Genomic DNA, 17,840 nt, shown 5'->3' on the forward strand with positions numbered 1-17,840 from the left:
AAATGCATTTTTAAAAATTATTTATTTTTAAAGATTTTATTTATTTGAGAGAGAGAGCATGAGCAGGGGAGGGGCAGAGGGAGAAGCAGACTCCCCGCTGAGCAGGAAGCCTGTTGTGGGACTTGATCCCAGGACCCTGAGATCATCACCTGAGCCAAAGGCAGACGCTTAACAGACTGAGCCACCCAGGTGCCCCCTAAATGCATTTTTAAGTGATTAATTTTAATTTTAAAAATATATAAAATACAGGATCACCTGGGTGGCTTAGTCAGTTAAGTGTCCAACTCTTGATTTCAGCTCAGGTCTTGATCTTAGGGTCATGTGTTCAAGCCCCACACTGGGCTCTGTGCTGAGTGTGGAACCTACATTAAAAAAAAATGTGTATACATATATGTATATGTGTGTGTGTGTGTATATATATATGTTTAAATTATGGTAATAGGTATATTTATATTCAATAGTAATTTTTCTTAAATTACTAAATTAAATAGTTTCTTAACTATCTATTAAAATGTCATTTCTAATGTAGTGGTTTTTCTTTATCTTTTTTTTTAAGAGTTCAGCTTTTTATTGAACAGGTTACAGAAGAGGGTTAGTCGGAAAGACCAAAGCCCATGTCATCAGCCTCCTCTGACTCTTCTTTGCTTCCACCTCCTCCTCGGCTGGGGCAGCCATGCTGTGGGGGACAGGGAGGGGGCAGGTCCACCAGCCCCTACATTGCAGATGGGGCTCCGGATGTTGACATTGGCCGGGGTCTTTGCAAACAAGCCCGGCCCAAAAGGTTCAACACTTAACCCGGCCTTTAATGAGGGCATTGCTCTTATCCTCCGTGTGACCGTCACCTCATCGTGGAGCAGGGTGAGGGCTGAGTAGATGCAGACGAGCTCCGAGAAGCGCGTGCGAAGGCTGGGCTGGCGCTGTTGGACACAGTGTAGTCGCTGGATGAAGTGAGGGCCTCACCCCAGCGTGGCCTTAGCTTCCTCTAACATATTGGATTTTCCACTCCAGGGTTAACTGTCTCCCAGGTTACTTACAGAAACTGCCACAGTTTCCTCATCTGTAAAATGAGCATCCTAACTGCACCTGCCTCAGTTAGTTGTTGAGAGGACGAAATGAGTTAGGAGATGTAAATCTATGCCTATGTAAATCTGCTTACATCCACATTAATCTATTTACATTATGTAATTTTGATATATTTGTATATGTTTACATTTATATCCTATAGAAATTCCCTACTTTTTATCCAGTTCTCAGCTGTTTCTCAACAAAACAAGAAGTTATAATGTGCAGAGAACATTGGTTTTATGAGGAGACACTTCTTTGTTCTTTTTTTCTTCTAGGAGACAGCTCCTTTGCAGCAAGGTCTATCCTCATGCTCCAGGGCATTTCCCAGGTAGACATTAAGTCCTCATGTCGGAAGGCCATGCTGTGTCCAGTACTTCACAGAGTTGGATGGGGGGACAAGGAGCCACAACAAGCCTGTTCTCAGTAGGTGTCTAGTGGGCCTCCCCCCAGCAGCAACAAGATGTGTGGCTTCCATGATCTCCACTTGCCCTCACAGGCTAAAAACAGTCCATGGTCCCCGTCCATCTGCAAGGGAGGCTAGATTTGTGGAGGTACATGGCCTCTTTGTTCAACTACTAACTGTCCCTGCCACACTGGTTTGGAAGAATTTAAGGAACTCTGGGCAGCGGTTCACTGCTGGTTCTGACCTGAACTTGTAAACATGTTCCTTGGGACTGAATTCCAGTTTCTGGATCCAGGCCCCAGTACCAGGACCCCTGTGGTCACATCCCTTGGTACCGCACCTCAGGTCTTATGAATGCAAGTCCTTATCACTGAAAGGCCATTCCTGAGTCTGGGTTCCTGCTCCCTGCTGCTCATCTAATCTGCTTATACATTTCTGTGTATTATCTAATGTCGAATTCCCAGCTCTCCGCACACCACCTATCTACGTGAGCCTCTACCTTATGCTGAACCTGTCAGCCAAACTTTTTCTGGCTGCCTCTGCCAGAACCTTTCCTCGGTTTCCTGTTGCACCTCGTTGTGGCTGTTCTCCACAACCCAATCCACTGTGGTTTGACTCACCTCCTCGTCATCCAAGACCTGGTTCTCACAGGGGAAATGGAAAGCGGTAACAAAAAAAGGAGAGAAAGTACAGGAAAGGAAAGCAGAAGAGAGAGGCAAGGTGACATAATGAATGAACATTACATGTAGAACGTGGTTCAAGTCTACACTCTGCCACTTACCATGCACGTGACCTTAGCCACATCCAGAACCTTTCTAAAACTGGTTTCCTCTGTTAACAGCTCGAGAGAGGTAGACCAGATGATTGTTAAGGTCCCTTCTGGCCAGTATTTTCTGATTCTACATGTAGGTAAGGAGCCTTGTGAGAGTCTCTTGGACTCTTCTGAGAGGAAGGAAGGAGGCCAGAGCATATGCACTGACTGGAGGTGTTCCGGGCTGATTTCTGAGTGGGAACTACTTAGGAGTATCCAGTCCTTCTGGTTAAACATTTTCCTGGATTTGACTGAAGAAAACCCGAAACCTGTGCCTTCAAAAATGGAGAAGGGGGAGAGTTGGCTTTAAATATATTTCATCTATGATGAAAGTATTAAAATTGCACAAGTAGGAAATTTACAGGGCACTTTACATTCTGCTCATTTTTGCACTAGTCAGAAAAGCTGAAATTCAGTATGTTCTCAAATTAGCTGAAGAAACCCCTTGTCAAAGACCCCTCCATCCATCTGGTTATCATTATTAAAGCATTATGGGGTGTGTGTGTTTCCATAGGAAAAAATTGAATAATCCCTTCAAATATGTAATTTTATAGGTTTTGAAGTATGAAGGCAACCATGAAGGGAGCTATCAAAGCAGTCTGAGGTACAGGGCGAGTTGTCAGGGGAAAAATATAAGAGAATTTTCAATAACTGAAGGTTCAACTGATTTTAATGCCAAGGCCAAGGATTGTTAACAACACTTCTTGGAATTCCTAGAGACTATTGTTCATTGCATGGAGGAATCTGAACCAAAAAGATATATTCTGAATCACCTGGACCGTATTAAAGTGACAGGGGCTTGAAGGGGTAGAGAGGGGGCCCCCCAGGTGTGCCAGGAGCACAACTGCCCCCCCCCAAAGCACAGCACAGCTGCGAGCCTCTGTTCTTCTAACTCTGGCATTTTGTTCCAAGAGCACTGCACCCTGGGCCAGCGTGGCCTCTTAGACATCAACCCAAACAAGACAACATTTTCCCTTAAGCAAGACATAGTAGAAAGAATGAGAGCCTGGATTCAGACAGATCTTGAGCCAGATCCAGACTCCCAGCCCTCCGACTCATGAGCTTTGTGATCCTGGGCCAACACAATGCCTCGTTCACAGAAGATACTCAGTAAATCCCTCCTGACCTAAACTGTGTTTCTTCATCTATCAAATGAAGATGGTAGGATCTATATCATAAGCAGGTTATAATGATTATATGGGTCAACAGTGCTCAAAGCAGCGCCTGATACATTATAACCACTATTATGTATGTATTGTAAAAAGAGTATTCTGAAAGTTTCTAACACATGATAAAACACTCCCCAAATATTATATATATTATATATAATATTGTCATTTTCCTTATTTTTTATTTTGTTTTATTCACTTTTTAAAATATATTTCCATACATATGATAAGACCCACTCAAAGTCTTCAACATCCTCCAAAGGTCTCCCTTCTACCATTCAGTGCTTTATAGCCTACCAAGTGCTTTAGTGAAAGAACTGATTTGACTCTGACCTCAGTCCTGTGCTGCAGAGATCCCACCTGACTCGTCCTGCCTGGTCCCCCAAGGAGACCGGGCATTTGGCTGGAGAAACTTGCTGCTAACTCAGCTCCCAGACATGTCAAACCCTAACAAGACACAGATTTGTCATCATCATTTCCCTACTACCATCAAGGGCTCCCTTGCAAAATATAGGGGGTGATTTCACTGTTGTCATCCCTGATTTGGGGCTGGGATTGTTTTCTCACTGGATGAAAAAAATAACGCTGAAATTTGCCATTTGGATGGAAATCTAAACGTCTCTTTATCTACTTGTATTTTATGAGTTGGTAAATACATGGATGCAGAGAGGAAAGGGGGAAAGTCCTTAAAGAATGCAACACTGCCATTAACTGTAATGAAATTGTCAAAAAAAAAATTTAAACCATAATCCTCAGTGCTAATGAAAATGCAGTAGGACGGCTACTTATGTACTGATTTGGCAGTATACCTAAAAAGACTTTAAATTTAGAATGTAAGTTTCATGAAGGCAGGGATATTTTGTCTGTTTTGAAATTTTTTTAGAATGTTGTCCAGCACCTAGCAGGTACTCATTAAATATTTGTTGAATGCATGAATGAGAGTTGTCAGTCTTTAAAGGCCCATAGTATTTAATCTAAAAAACAGTCAGAAAAAAAATAAAATAAAATAAGAAGAAAAAAACAGAAATGCAAATCAAGTGTGTGCTCATCAAAGCATAATTTATAATAGGGAAGGCTGGGAAACAATTCGACAAAATAGGAATTATTAGATAATCAGTTGGAGCTCTTTTTCAGTTGTAGAATAATGTTTTAAGTTGAAGTTTTAGTATATGGGAAAATGCTTATATAATTTGAAGTGAAAAAAGAATTGGAAATTTTATATATAGTATGATCTCAACTTTGTTTAAACAAGTTTTTTTCTTAAGCACAGAAAAGATATTAGAAGAAAACAGACCAAATGACTTGGTATTTATCTCTGAGTGATGAGACTAGGTGTAATTTTTATTTAATTTTCTTAACTTTTCAGTGCATAATAAGCATATATTACTTTTAAATTTAGGGAAAGATATATGTTACAAAATCCCTACTGAATTCAGAGTCCATTGGAGCTGAGGCTTGTGACCCCTCTCTGCAACTTGCCAGGTGTGTGTTGATGTTCCAGAGACCTTGTGTAGCTCATGTGAGGTCTGTGAAACTTGTATGTTTCACAAAATATTAAGCATAAAACGAAAGCATGTGCTGATAGCTGTTGATACTATTCTTACTCCTGGGGTAGCAAAGTGGCACCTTTTGAGAAAACTATGCAGAGCATCGTGAGATCATTTTGTGATGAAGGGTGGAATTCCCGACAGGTTGGGAGTGACCTTGTCAGTTCCCAGAGTGGGACCCTATCTGTTCTGTGTAGCACAGGGCTGACATATATAGCTGGTCTGCTGCGTTTATTTGTCAGGGTTCTGGTGAACCGCAGCGCGGGTGCACAGAGGGGAGTCATTTTCCCGCAGTGAGCCTAATCCACAGACTCCATCTCCATGCCCCTTCTCTGTTATCTTCTCATTCATGGTCACACTGAATCCTCGTCTTAACCCTGTGCTGAGAGCTGGGTTGTTGTCAGCTTTGTGAACCATTTGAGGGACTAGAGAAAAGCACCAGTCCACTGCTGGTAACAACCCAGTGCCATTCTCATTCCGTGATGGAATTCTTTGGACTTACCTGCCTGTCTGTTGTCATGGTGCTGTGACTACAGTAACAAAAGTGACCAGTGGAGAAGCTGGACTGGCTGGAGAAATAACAGGAGGGAACATGGCCCCAGTTCCCAGCCCTTGCTTATTCTGATTTCAGGCAGGCTTGGCCTCTGCATGAGATTTTGTATACAGGAGGTGTATTACTGTGCTGGGGCTCCCATAACAAAGTGCCACAGACCGTGTGGCTTAAACAAAAGAACTTAATTTTCTTACAATTTTGAAGGCTAGAAGTCCAAGATCAAGGTGTTAGCAGGTTGGGATTCTTCTGAAGCCTCTTTCCTTGGTCGTACACGGCTGTGTTCTCCCTGTGTCTTCATGTGGTCTTCCCTCTGTCTGTGTTGTCTGTGTCCTAATCTCTTCTTCTTTAAGGACACCAGTCATAGTGGATTAGGATCCACTGGAACAACCCAATTTTAACTTAATTACCTCTTCTAAAAAAGTCTTAGCTCCAAATACAGTCATGTTTTGCGGAACTAGGGGTTAGGACTGCAGCACATGAATGGGGGGGGGGGGGCATGTCGGAGAAGGGAAACAATTCAACCCATAACAGGAGATCTGTAGAGACTCGGAATCAGAATAGAACAGTCATTTGCCGCATTCCAAACCATGAAGGCTGATGTCAGGCAACTCCTCCAATGCTGGCATGGCTAATCAGACCCCAGGAAAGGAAAAGTGTCAGGGAGACTGTGAGGACTCCAGCACAGATACCTAAGCAGTGCTGAGAAATAGAAATGGGGACTGACCTCGGTCTCCCTGGCTTGAGACATCCAAGGCCTGCACGGTTTCTACCTTCCCCCAAATAGTTCAGTACACAAGGAGGCAGCATATCTTGCTTTCTCTCCCTCTGAAATGTACCTTGAAGCTATCCCTTTTCTTCCACTCTGTTTGCTCTGCCCTGGTATAGAGCATCTTCCTCCTTCACCTGGACAGTGGCAGGAGCCTATCACTGCCTTGTGGCCTCCAGGCTCTTCCCTTCCCTGGTCCTCTGGTTGGCTGCCAGAGGGCTCTTTAATGTGAAGATTGGATCTGTACCTGCACCTGCGTGCTTGACTGCCTTCCCCATTGCCTACAGGATAGTTAACATTCCTTAGCATGGCACATGGAGACTATGCTTTAAAACCTTTTAGGAGCTCCCTGCTGCCTCCAAAGCAAAGCTTGCAGGCTAAGACCTGCATTTCGATCTGGTCAGACCTGTTCCCACCCCGCAAATCCTGCTGCCTGTCATACCACTGCCCCTCAGCCCTGCCCGCTCCCAGTATGATCCCCCTCCCCAGATCTCTTCCTATTCCCTCAGAAAGCCTGCCCTGCTTTCCCTCTCCTGCCTCTAGGCTTAAAGAAATGTCCAAATTCCAGGTCTAAGGTCTAATTCAAATGTCGCTTCTCTATGAAGCCTTTCCCACTGCTCACCCCAGCCCTCAAGAAGAATCATTCTCTCCCTACCCTCTACCCCAAAGCGCTTGATACATTTCTCTGTGTGCTTAACATCTTGAATTGTTTCCTATTCTTAACTTTGTCTCCATCCCTGGGATGTGAGCTCCTTAATGAAGGGACTTTCTCTACTTCATTTCTATACCCCCACTGCCCCACACAGCCCCGTGCATAGGAGGTGCTTAACAGACAGGCTCTAGGTGAGTAAAGAGATGAAGTCACAGGAGTCTCTCCATCGAGTTGTTGATGGTCTGTGCTGGGAGGTTGCCAGGTTGTCTGATGATGTCCTTTTCAAACTTGAACCACAAGCTCTTCTTTGATCGTGTCCATGACCCTTCTGTCCGCAGTAACACTGAGGTCCCATGTGGGCCGAGCCCCCTCCCGGTTTGGGGCCATGCGCAAAAGTGCCGTAGCCCCTCACCCCGTCACTGTGCTGGGGGGCAGCACATCCGAAGCAAGACAGACCCCTATTCCCACGACACTCCCTGCTTCACACCTCTGTGGAAACTCTGAGGACCCAGCAGAGTCCTTCAAGTCCACTTTGGCATCTCCTAATCCTGTTGTCCAGCCCTAAAGACCAATATTTGTTCATTCATTCATTTATATTCATTCGTTCTCCCTCTCCCCCTTCCCAAACATGTATTAAGCTCCTACTACAACACAAGCACTAAGGTAAAAATAAGTAAGACACAGTACCTGCCATAAGGAAACCTAAGAGTCTAAATGGGGAGTCAGACTTTTGTAAACAAACACTTGCAGTAAATCTGACAGTTATTTTTAGAGCTCTAGGGCGGTGTGGGTGACAGAGAGGTCAGCACCAAGAGAGAGCAATTGATTCTCTAGTCAGTGTCCAAAATAAGGATGCCGCTAATCCCAGGCCAGCAAGATTTATTGCCTACCATCTGCTGCTAAAGGAATAAAAGAAGGAGCTTTCGTGTTCGGACCTCCTGGCTCAGGTGGTCTCCCCAGTGGTGCAGGTGCCAAGGGCACAGAGCAGGTCCTGGGAGGTGACAAAGGGCAGGGGAGGACGTCTCTCTCCAGTGGCTCAGGACACACAGTCACCACCCCACAGAGAGCAGGGACAGTGCCTGGGCCTGATTCTTTTGTCCTAGGGCACTAGGGAGTTAAGAAAGCCTTTGTGCCCAGAGGTCTTTAATTTCCATTGTCACTCATGAGGAAACCTGAGGGGAACCCAGGCTTTCTTTCACCAGAAATGGATTGAGCGCATTAGTCAAGGGCCCTCCCCCACCCTTCATATTCCAGTGGATGGACGGGCCGTGGAGAGGCCAGTCGCAGCGTTCCCAGGCCCCACTGGAGGCTGCCATTTTTGCCCCCTCACGGCCCAGGGCCTGGGACAATGCCTTACCCCGTCGGTTGGTGTTTGCCCTTTCTGCTCTAGTGAGCCACAGGTTTTTGGAGGTTGAGGTATGTGCCTTGATGTGGTCATTTACTACTGAGTCTCCTTTGACTCAGGAGCCTGGAGAGAACATGAATTTAGTCACCTTGCAGTGGTCTCCTCAGTGCCCCATCTGTGTTTGTGAGGGCCTGACATGGCACCTGTTTACAGCGAGAGCCCTGACCACTTTGGAAATAAGGAACTCGCATATACTTGCAAACAGGACGTATTACCTCTCTCTGGGCAAAGTTAAGAAAGTGAGAGAACTAACTTAGTGTGTATTGGGAATACATCTGAACCAGATGCCAAGCTTGGTGCCTGGCTCCCTAGATTATTACACAGGGAATTACTGTGATATTATTTCTATAATATCTCTCCCTCTGATCTGCAGGCTCCAGGAAGGCAAGGGCTGTGCCTGTCTTGTGCACTGCCACAGCCCAGCCCCTAGCAGAGTGCCTGACACACAGTAAGGTAGGCAATAAATATGTTGAATGAATACACAAATGATTTAAACGACCTTCTGATGATCTTGTGGAATTGGTATTATTAACCCATTTACAGGTTAATAAATTGAGGCTCTGAGAAGCTGAGTAACTTGCCTATGGCTACATGGCCAGTCATTAACTACAACCATATTAACCCACAGCTTTCCAGCTGAACCCTTGCTTATATGTGAACCCAAAAGTTAAAAAGAGAAGGAATCTTTTTTTCCAAAGTTCTAGGAACAACTCTTGTTCTGCCTTCTTTTTAGATGAGCCACAGTTTACTTTCTCATAATTACAATTTTATGTCCTACAGGTCTCTGGTAGTGGAGGAGGGTGCTTGCGAACACAAATGCTAAGGAATGGCCTTTAACCACTGTCTTTCTTTTGGGGTGTGATTCTAACTTTAAGAATGGAAAACATTTTGGGAAATGGAGGAAGGGGTGGACGAGAGTAGCCAAAGGGCTTTATCCCAGGGCTAAGACTTGAGTTAGACTTGGGATGAGTAAGATTTACCAGAGGATTGAGGCTGGACACTCCAGGACAGTGGGAGCCAAAGCATGGAAGGGGCAGAGAGGAATTCAGAGGTAGAAGTCAGTGATTCATCGGTCTTCTATAACACCCAGTACTCATTACATCACGTGCCCTCCTTAATGCCCATCACCCAGTTTCCCCATCCCCGCACCTCCTCCCCTCCAGCAAACTTCAGTTTGTTTCCTGAGATTAAGAGTCTCTTATGGTTTGTCTCCCTCTCTGGTTTTGTCTTGTTTTATTTTTTCCTCTCTTCCCCTATGATCCCCTGTTTTGTTTCTTAAATTCCACATGTGAGTGAGATTATATGATAATTTTCTTTCTCTGATGACTTATTTCACTTAGCATAATACCCTCTATTTCCATCCACATCACTGCAAAGGGCAAGATTTCATTTTTTTTAGTGGCTGAGTAGTATTCCATTGTATATATATATATACCGCTTCTTTTCCATTCATCTGTCGATGGACATCTTGGCTCTTTCCATAGTTTGGCTATTGTGGACATTGCTCCTATAAACATTGGGGTGCACGTACCCCTTTGGATCATTACATTTGTATCTTTGGGGTAAATACCCAGTAGTGCATTGCTGGGTCTTAAGGTAGCTCTATTTTCAACTTTTTGAGGAACCTCCATATGGTTTTCCAGAGTGGCTGCACCAGCTTGCATTCCCACCAACAGTGTAGGAGGGTTCCCCTTTCTCCACATCCTCACCAACATCTGTCATTTCCTGACTTGTTAATTTTAGCCATTCTGAGTGGTGTGAGGTGGTATCTCGTTGTGGTTTTTGATTTGTATTTCCCTGATGCCGAGCGATGTTGAGCACTTCTTCATGTGTCTGTTGGCCATTTGTATATCTTCTTTGCAGAAATGTCTGTTTATGTCTTCTGCTCATTTCTTGATCGGATTATTTGTTCCTTAGGTGTTGAGTTTGATAAGTTCTTTATAGATTTTGGATACTAGCCCTTTATCTGATATGTCATTTGCAAATATCTTCTCCCATTCTGTCAGTTGTCTTTTGGTTTTGTTGACTGTTTCTTTTGCTGTGCAAAAGCTTTTTATCTTGATGAGGTCCCAATAGTTCATTTTTGCCTTTGTTTCCCTTTCCTTTGGAGACCTGTCTAGCAAGAAGTTGCTGTGGCCAAGGTTGCTACCTGTGTTCTATAGGATGTTGATGGACTCCTGTCTCACATTTAGGTCTTTCATCCATTTGGAGTGCATTTTTATGTATGGTATAAGGAAATGGTCCAGTTTCATATTTCTATGTGTGACTGTCCAATTTTCCCAATACCATTTGTTGAAGAGACTGTCTTTTTTCCATTGGACATTCTTTCCTGCTTTGTCGAAGATTAGTTGACCATAGAGTTAAGGGTCCATTTCTGGGCTCCCTATTCTGTTCCATTGATCTATGTGTCTGTTTTTGTGCCAGTACCATACTGTCTTGATGATTACAGCTCCGAATACAGCTTGAAGTCCAGGACTGTGATGCCACCAGCTTTGGTTTTCTTTTTCAACATTCCCCTGGCTATTCAGGATCTTTTCTGGTTCCATACAAATTTTAGGATTATTTGTTCCAGCTCTGTGAAAAAAGTTGATGATATTTTTTTTATTTTTTTATTCTTATGTTAATCACCATATATTACATAATTTGTTTTGGTGTACTGTTCCATGATTCATTGTTTGTTCATAACACCCAGTGCTCCATGCAGAATGTGCCCTCCTCAATAACCATCACGAGGCTAACCCATCTCCCCACCCTCCTCCCCTCCAGAAACCTCAGTTTGTTTTTCAGAGGCCATCATCTCTCCTGGTTCGTCTCCCCCTCTGACTTACTCCCCTTCATTCTTCCTCTCCTGCTATCTCCTTCTTTTTCTTTTTTCTTAAAATATGTTGCGTTATTTGTTTCAGAAGTACAGATCTGTGATTCAACAGTCTTACACAATTCACAGCGCTCACCGTAGCACATATCTTCCCCAATGTCCATCACCAAGCCACCCCATCCCTCCCACCCCCGACCACTCCAGCAACCCTCAGTTTGTTCCTGACATTAAGAATTCCTCATATCAGTGACGTCATATGATACATGTCTTTCTCTGATTGACTTATTTCACTCAGCATAACACCCTCCAGTTCCATCCACGTCGTTGCAAATGGCAAGATCTCATTCCTTTTGATGGCTGCATAATATTCCATTGTGTATATATACCACTTCTTCTTTATCCATTCATCTGTTCATGGACATCTTGGCTCTTTCCACAGTTTGGCTATTGTGGACATTGCTGCTATAAACATTGGGGTGCACGTACCCCTTCGGGTCCCTACATTTGTATCTTTGGGGTAAATACCCAGTAGTGCAATTGCTGGATTGAATGGTAGCTCTAATTTCAACTGTTTGAGGAACCTCCATACTGTTTTCCAGAGGGGTTGCACCAGCTTGCATTCCCACCAACAGTGTAGGAGGGTTCCCCTTTCTCCACATCCCCGCCAACATCTGTCGTTCCCTGACTTGTTAATTTTAGCCATTCTGACGGGTGTGAGGTGGTATCTCATTGAGGTTTTGATTTGGATTTCCCTGATGCCGAGCGATGTTGAGCACTTTTTCATGTGCCTGTTAGCCATTTGGATGTCTTCTTTGGAAAAATGTCTGTTCATGTCTTCTGCCCATTTCTTGATTGGATTATTTGTTCTTTGGGTGTTGAGTTTGATAAGTTCTTTATAGATTTTGGATACTAGCCCTTTATCTGATATGTCATTTGCAAATATCTTCTCCCATTCTGTCAGTTGTCTTTTGGTTTTGTGGACTGTTTCTTTTGCTGTGCAAAAGCTTTTTATCTTGATGAAATCCCAATAGTTCATTTTTGCCCTGGCTTCCTGTGCCTTTGGTGATGTTTCTAGGAAGAAGTTGCTGCGGCTGAGGTCGAAGAGGTTGCTACCTGTGTTCTCTTTTAGGATTTGGATGGACTCCTGTCTCACGTTTAGGTCTTTCAACCATTTGGAGTCTATTTTTGTGTGTGGTGTAAGGAAATGGTCCAGTTTCATTCTTCTGCATGTGGCTGTCCAATTTTCCCAACACCATTTGTTGAAGAGACTGTCTTTTTTCCACTGGACATTCTTTCCTGCTTTGTCAAAGATAAGTTGACCATAGAGTGGAGGGTCCATTTCTGGGCTCTCGATTCTGTTCCATTGATCGATGTGTCTGTTTTTGTGCCAGTACCATACTATCTTGATGATGACAGCTTTGTAATACAGCTGGAAGTCCGGAATTGTGATGCCGCCAGCTTTGCTTTTCTTTTTCAATATTCCTCTGGCTATTCGGGGTCTCTTCTGGTTCCATACAAATTTTAGGATTATTTGTTCCATTTCTTTGAAAAAAGTGGATGGTATTTTGATGGGGATTGCATTGAATGTGTAGATTGCTCTAGGTAGCATTGACATCTTCACAATGTTGGTTCTTCCAATCCATGAGCATGGAACGTTTTTCCATTTCTTTGTGTCTTCTTCAATTTCTTTCCTGAGTATTTTATAGTTTTCTGAGTACAGATCCTTTGCCTCTTTGGTTCAATTTATTCCTAGGTATCTAATGGTTTTGGGTGCAATTGTGAATGGGATCGACTCCTTGATTTGTCTCTCTTCTGTCTTGTTGTTGGTGTATAGGAATGCCACTGATTTCTGTGCATTGATTTTATAGCCTGCTACTTTACTGAATTCCTGTATGAGTTCTAGCAGTTTTGGGGTGGAGTCTTTTGGGTTTTCCACATATAGTATCATATCATCTGCAAAGAGTGAGAGTTTGACTTCCTCTTTGCCGATTTGGATGCCTTTGATTTCTTTTTGTTGTCTGATTGCTGTGGCTAGGACTTCTAATACTATGTTGAATAGCTGTGGTGAGAGTGGACATCCCTGCCGCGTTCCTGACCTTAGGGGAAAAGCTCTCAGCTTTTCCCCATTGAGAATGATATTCGCTGTAGGTTTTTCCTAGATGGCTTTTATGATATTGAGGTATGTACCCTCTATCCCTATACTCTGAAGAGTTTTGATCAAGAAAGGATGCTGTACTTTGTCAAATGCTTTTTCTGCATCTATTGAGAGGATCATATGGTTCTTGTTCTTTCTTTGATTAATGTATTGTATCACACTGATTCATTTGCGGATGTTGAACCAGCCTTGCAGCCCAGGGATAAATCCCACTTGGTCGTGGTGATTAATCCTTTTAATGTACTGTTGGATCCTATTGGCTAGGATTTTGGTGAGAATTTTTGCATCCATGTTCATCAAGGATATTGGTCTGTAATTCTCCTTTTTGACGGGATCTTTGTCTGGTTTTGGGATCAAGGTAATGGTGGCCTCATAAAACGAATTTGGAAGTTTTCCTTCCATTTCTATTTTTTGGAACAGTTTCAGGAGAATAGGTATTAATTCTTCTTTAAATGTCTGATAGAATTCCCCTGGGAAGCCATCTGGCCCTGGGCTTTTGTTTCTTGGGAGATTTTTGATGACTGCTTCAATTACCTTAGGGGTTATAGGTCTGTTCAGGTTTTCTATTTCTTCCTGGTTCAGTTTTGGTAGTTGATACATCTCTAGGAATGCACCCATTTCTTCCAGGTTATCTAATTTGCTGGCATAGAGTTGCTCGTAATATGTTCTTATAATTGTTTGTATTTATTTGGTGTTGGTTGTGATCTCTCCTCTTTCATTCATGATTTTGTTGATTTGGGTCATTTCTCTTTTCTTTTTGATCAGTCTGGCCAGGGGTTTATCAATCTTGTTAATTCTTTCAAAGAACCAGCTCCTAGTTTCGTTGATCTGTTCTACTGTTCTTTTGGTTTCTATTTCATTGATTTCTGCTCTGATCTTTATGATTTCTCTTCTCCTGCTGGGTTTAGGTTTTATTTGCTGTTCTTTCTCCAGCTCCTTTAGGTGTAGGGTTAGATTGTGTATTTGAGACCTTTCTTGTTTCTTGAGAAAGGCTTGTATTGCTATATACTTTCCTCTCAGGACTGCCTTTGCTGTACCCCAAAGATTTTGGACAGTTGTGTTTTCATTTTCATTGGTTTCCATGAATTTTTTTAATTCTTCTTTAATTTCCTGGTTGACCCATTCATTCGTTAGTAGGATGCTCTTTAGCCTCCATGTATTTGAGTTCTTTCCGACTTTCCTCTTGTGATTGAGTTCTAGTTTCAAAGCATTGTGGTCTGAAAATATGCAGGGAATGATCCCAATCTTTTGGTACCGGTTGAGACCTGATTTGTGACCTAGGATGTGATCAATTCTGGAGAATGTTCCATGGGCACTAGAGAAGAATGTGTATTCCGTTGCTTTGGGATGGAATATTCTGAATATGTCTGTGAAGTCCATTTGGTCCAGTGTGTCATTTAAAGTCTTTATTTCCTTGTTGATCTTTTGCTTAGATGATCTGTCCATTTCAGTCAGGGGGGTGTTAAAGTCCCCCACTGTTATCGTATTGTTGTCAATGTGTTTCTTTGCTTTTGTTATTAATTGCCTTATATAATTGGCTGCTCCCATGTTCGGGGCATAGATATTTACAATTGTTAGATCTTCTTGTTGGATAGACCCTTTAAGTAGGATATAGTGTCCTTCCTCATCTCTTATTACAGTCTGGTTTAAAATCTAATTTGTCTGATATAAGGATTGCCACCCCAGCTTTCTTTTGGTGTCCATTAGCATGGTGAATGGTTTTCCACCCCCTCACTTTCAATGTGGGGTGTCTTTGGGTCTAAAATGAGTCTCTTCCAGACAGCATATGGATGGGTCTTGTTTTTTAATCCAATCTGATAGCCTGTGTCTTTTGATTGGGGCATTGAGCCCATTTACATTCAGGGTAACTATCGAAAGGTATGAATTTAGTGCCATTGTATTGCCTGTAAGGTGACTGTTACTGTATGTTGTCTGTGTTCCTTTCTGATCTTTGCTGCTTTTAGGCTCTCTCTTTGCTTAGAGGACCCCTTTCAATATTTCTTGGAGGGCTGGTTTCGCGTTTGCAAATTCCTTTAGTTTTTGTTTGTTCTGGAAGCTTTTTATCTCTCCTACTATTTTCAATGAGAGCCTAGCTGGATATAGTATTCTTGGCTGCATATTTTTCTCGTTTAGTGCTCTGAAGATATCTTGCCAGTCCTTTCTGGCCTGCCAGGTCTCTGTGGATAGGTCTGTTAATATTTTTACCATTGTAGGTTACATATCTCTTCTCCTGAGCTGCTTTCAGGATTTTCTCTTTGTCTCTGAGACTCGTAAGTTTTACTATTAGATGTCGGGGTGTTGACCTGTTTTTATTGATTTTGAGAGGGGTTCTTTGTGCCTCCTGGATTTTGATGCCTGTTTCCTTCCTCACATTAGGGAAGTTCTCTGCTATTATTTGCTCCAATATACCTTCTGCCCCTCTCTCTCTTTCTTCTTCTTCTGGGATCCCAATTATTCTAATGTTGTTTCGTCTTATCAAATCACTTATCTCTCGAATTCTGCCCTCGTGATCCTGTAGTTGTTTCTCCCTCTTTTTCTCAGCCTCTTTATTTTCCATCATTTGGTCTTCTATATCACTGATTCTCTCTTCTGCCTCATTTATCCTAGCATTTAGTGCCCCCATTTTTGATTGAACCTCATCAATAGCCTTTTTGATTTCGACTTGGTTAGATTTTAGTTCTTTTATTTCTCCAGAAAGGGTTTCTCTAATAACTTCCACGCTTTTTTCAAGCCCAGCTAGTATCTTTAAAGTCATGATTCTGAACTCTAGGTCCGACATCGTACTAATGTCTGTATTGAGTAGGTCCCTGGCTGACGGTACTACCTCTTGTTCTTTTTGCTGAGGTGATTTTTTTCGTCTTGTCATTTTGTCCAGAGGAGAATAGATGAATGAGAGAACAAAATGCTAACAGGTTTACAACGTCCCCAGCAAATATATTGTATACAAATCCGAAAAGACCTGAAACCAGGGGAAAAGAAAGGGAAAGAAAGAAAAAAGAAAGAGAAAAAAAAAAGAAAAAAAGATAAAAACAAAAACAGAACAATACAAAAAAAAGCAGAATGTGATCAAATATGATCAGGCTAGTGCATAGATCAGTGCCACACACTAGATTTTGGGCGTATTTTGGTCTGTTAGAAAAAAGTGCCTCCTAAAATTTTAAAGGAAGAAAGACATATATGTACAAAATAAGGGTTGATACAATGAAGGGATAGAAGATGACTGTAAAGATGAAAATTATAAAAGATTTTATAAAAGGACTTGATAAGATAAGAAGTTGTTTGAAAAAAGAAAGAAGATTTAAAAAAAAAAAAGAAAAAAGGGAGAGAATGTGATCAGGCAGGAGACTAGAACAGAACCATACACTAGTGATTTAGGGTATATTTTTATCTGTTAGAAGAAACTGTATCTCAAAATTTTAAAGGGAGAACGACTTATATATATGCCAAAAATAAGGGTAACTACTATGAAGGGATAAAATATGACTCTAAAAATGAAAAATAAAAAATGTTTTTTTTTTTTAAAAAGAGATTGATAAGATGTTGGTTGAAAAAGGGAAAAAGAAAAAGAAAAAAAAACAGTTAACAAAAATTAACTTTGATGAACTAATGAATCATGGTAAAAAAAGCCATGAATTCTATGTGCAGTATTCCCCTAGCGCTGGAGTTCTCCCGTTCTCCTTGATCAGTAAACTTGGTCTTGGCTTGCTGGCTGTTCGTGCTGATCTTCTGGGGGAGGGGCCTGTTGCTGTGGTTTCCAAATGTCTTTGCCGGGGGCTGAATTGCCCCGCCCTTGTCGGTCCGGGCTAAGCAAGCTGCTCGGGTTTGATCTCAGGAGCTTTTGTTCCCTGCAAGCTCTCCGTACAGCCTTGGAGGACCAGGGCAAAAATGGTGACCTCCCAATCTCCACCTAGGGGAGCTGAGAACTCGGGGCCCCGCTCCTCAGAGAAAAGCAGTCACTCCCTTGTCCCCGGTCTCCGGTCGCACTCCATGCTCACCGGCCTGTGACCGAGCGTTTGTATCTCTGGCACCTGACCCCGTGTGGAGTCTCCAAACCCAGCAAATCCCTGCGGTGCGTTCCCGCGCCGCTCCTCCCCGGGAAGGAAGGGGAGTCTCCCCGGATCTGCCGCCTGCTGGGTCCCTGCTGCAGGAGCAGTGGCCCGACTGGGCCGCGGATCACAGTTTATGGCAACCCCAAGCTGAGAGCCCGCGCCTCAGCTCCGTCTCTGCAGCTGGCTTCCCCGCTCCGATACCTGGGAGCTCTGCCACACTCAGGCACCCCCGGTCTTCCTGTGACCCCGAGGGTCCTGAGACCACACTGTCCCGCGAGGGTTCCACCCTCCGCTTAGCCACTGGAGCGACCTCCCTCAGCGGAGCCAACTTCTAAAAGGTCCGATTTTGTGCTCCGCGGCTCTAGCACTTGCCAGAAGCGGCCGGCGGAGGCCCCTCCCCCGCCGTCTATCCTCCCGAATATCGCCTCGGATTCACTTCTCCGCACGTCC

At 43.2% G+C, this 17,840-nt stretch overlaps 1 protein-coding gene and 1 pseudogene across 6 annotated transcripts in view; one reads left to right on the forward strand and one right to left on the reverse strand.

Annotated features, from left to right (window-relative positions):
- Positions 1-17,840, forward strand: part of ME3 (malic enzyme 3) — a 216,541-nt gene that overhangs the window by 52,433 nt on the left and 146,268 nt on the right. The window contains exon 2 of one of the 6 annotated variants that reach the window (XM_027580267.1): positions 8,745-8,824. The exons of the other annotated variants lie outside the window; for them this stretch is intronic. The gene's annotated coding sequence lies outside the window, so the exon portion shown is untranslated. The remainder of the gene's footprint in view (positions 1-8,744; positions 8,825-17,840) is intronic. 6 annotated transcript variants of the gene reach the window in all.
- Positions 593-5,515, reverse strand: LOC113914370 (annotated as a pseudogene).

The sequence above is a fragment of the Zalophus californianus genome, chromosome 11 (genome assembly GCF_009762305.2).
Source record: "Zalophus californianus isolate mZalCal1 chromosome 11, mZalCal1.pri.v2, whole genome shotgun sequence".
Taxonomy (NCBI): Eukaryota; Metazoa; Chordata; class Mammalia; order Carnivora; family Otariidae; genus Zalophus; species Zalophus californianus.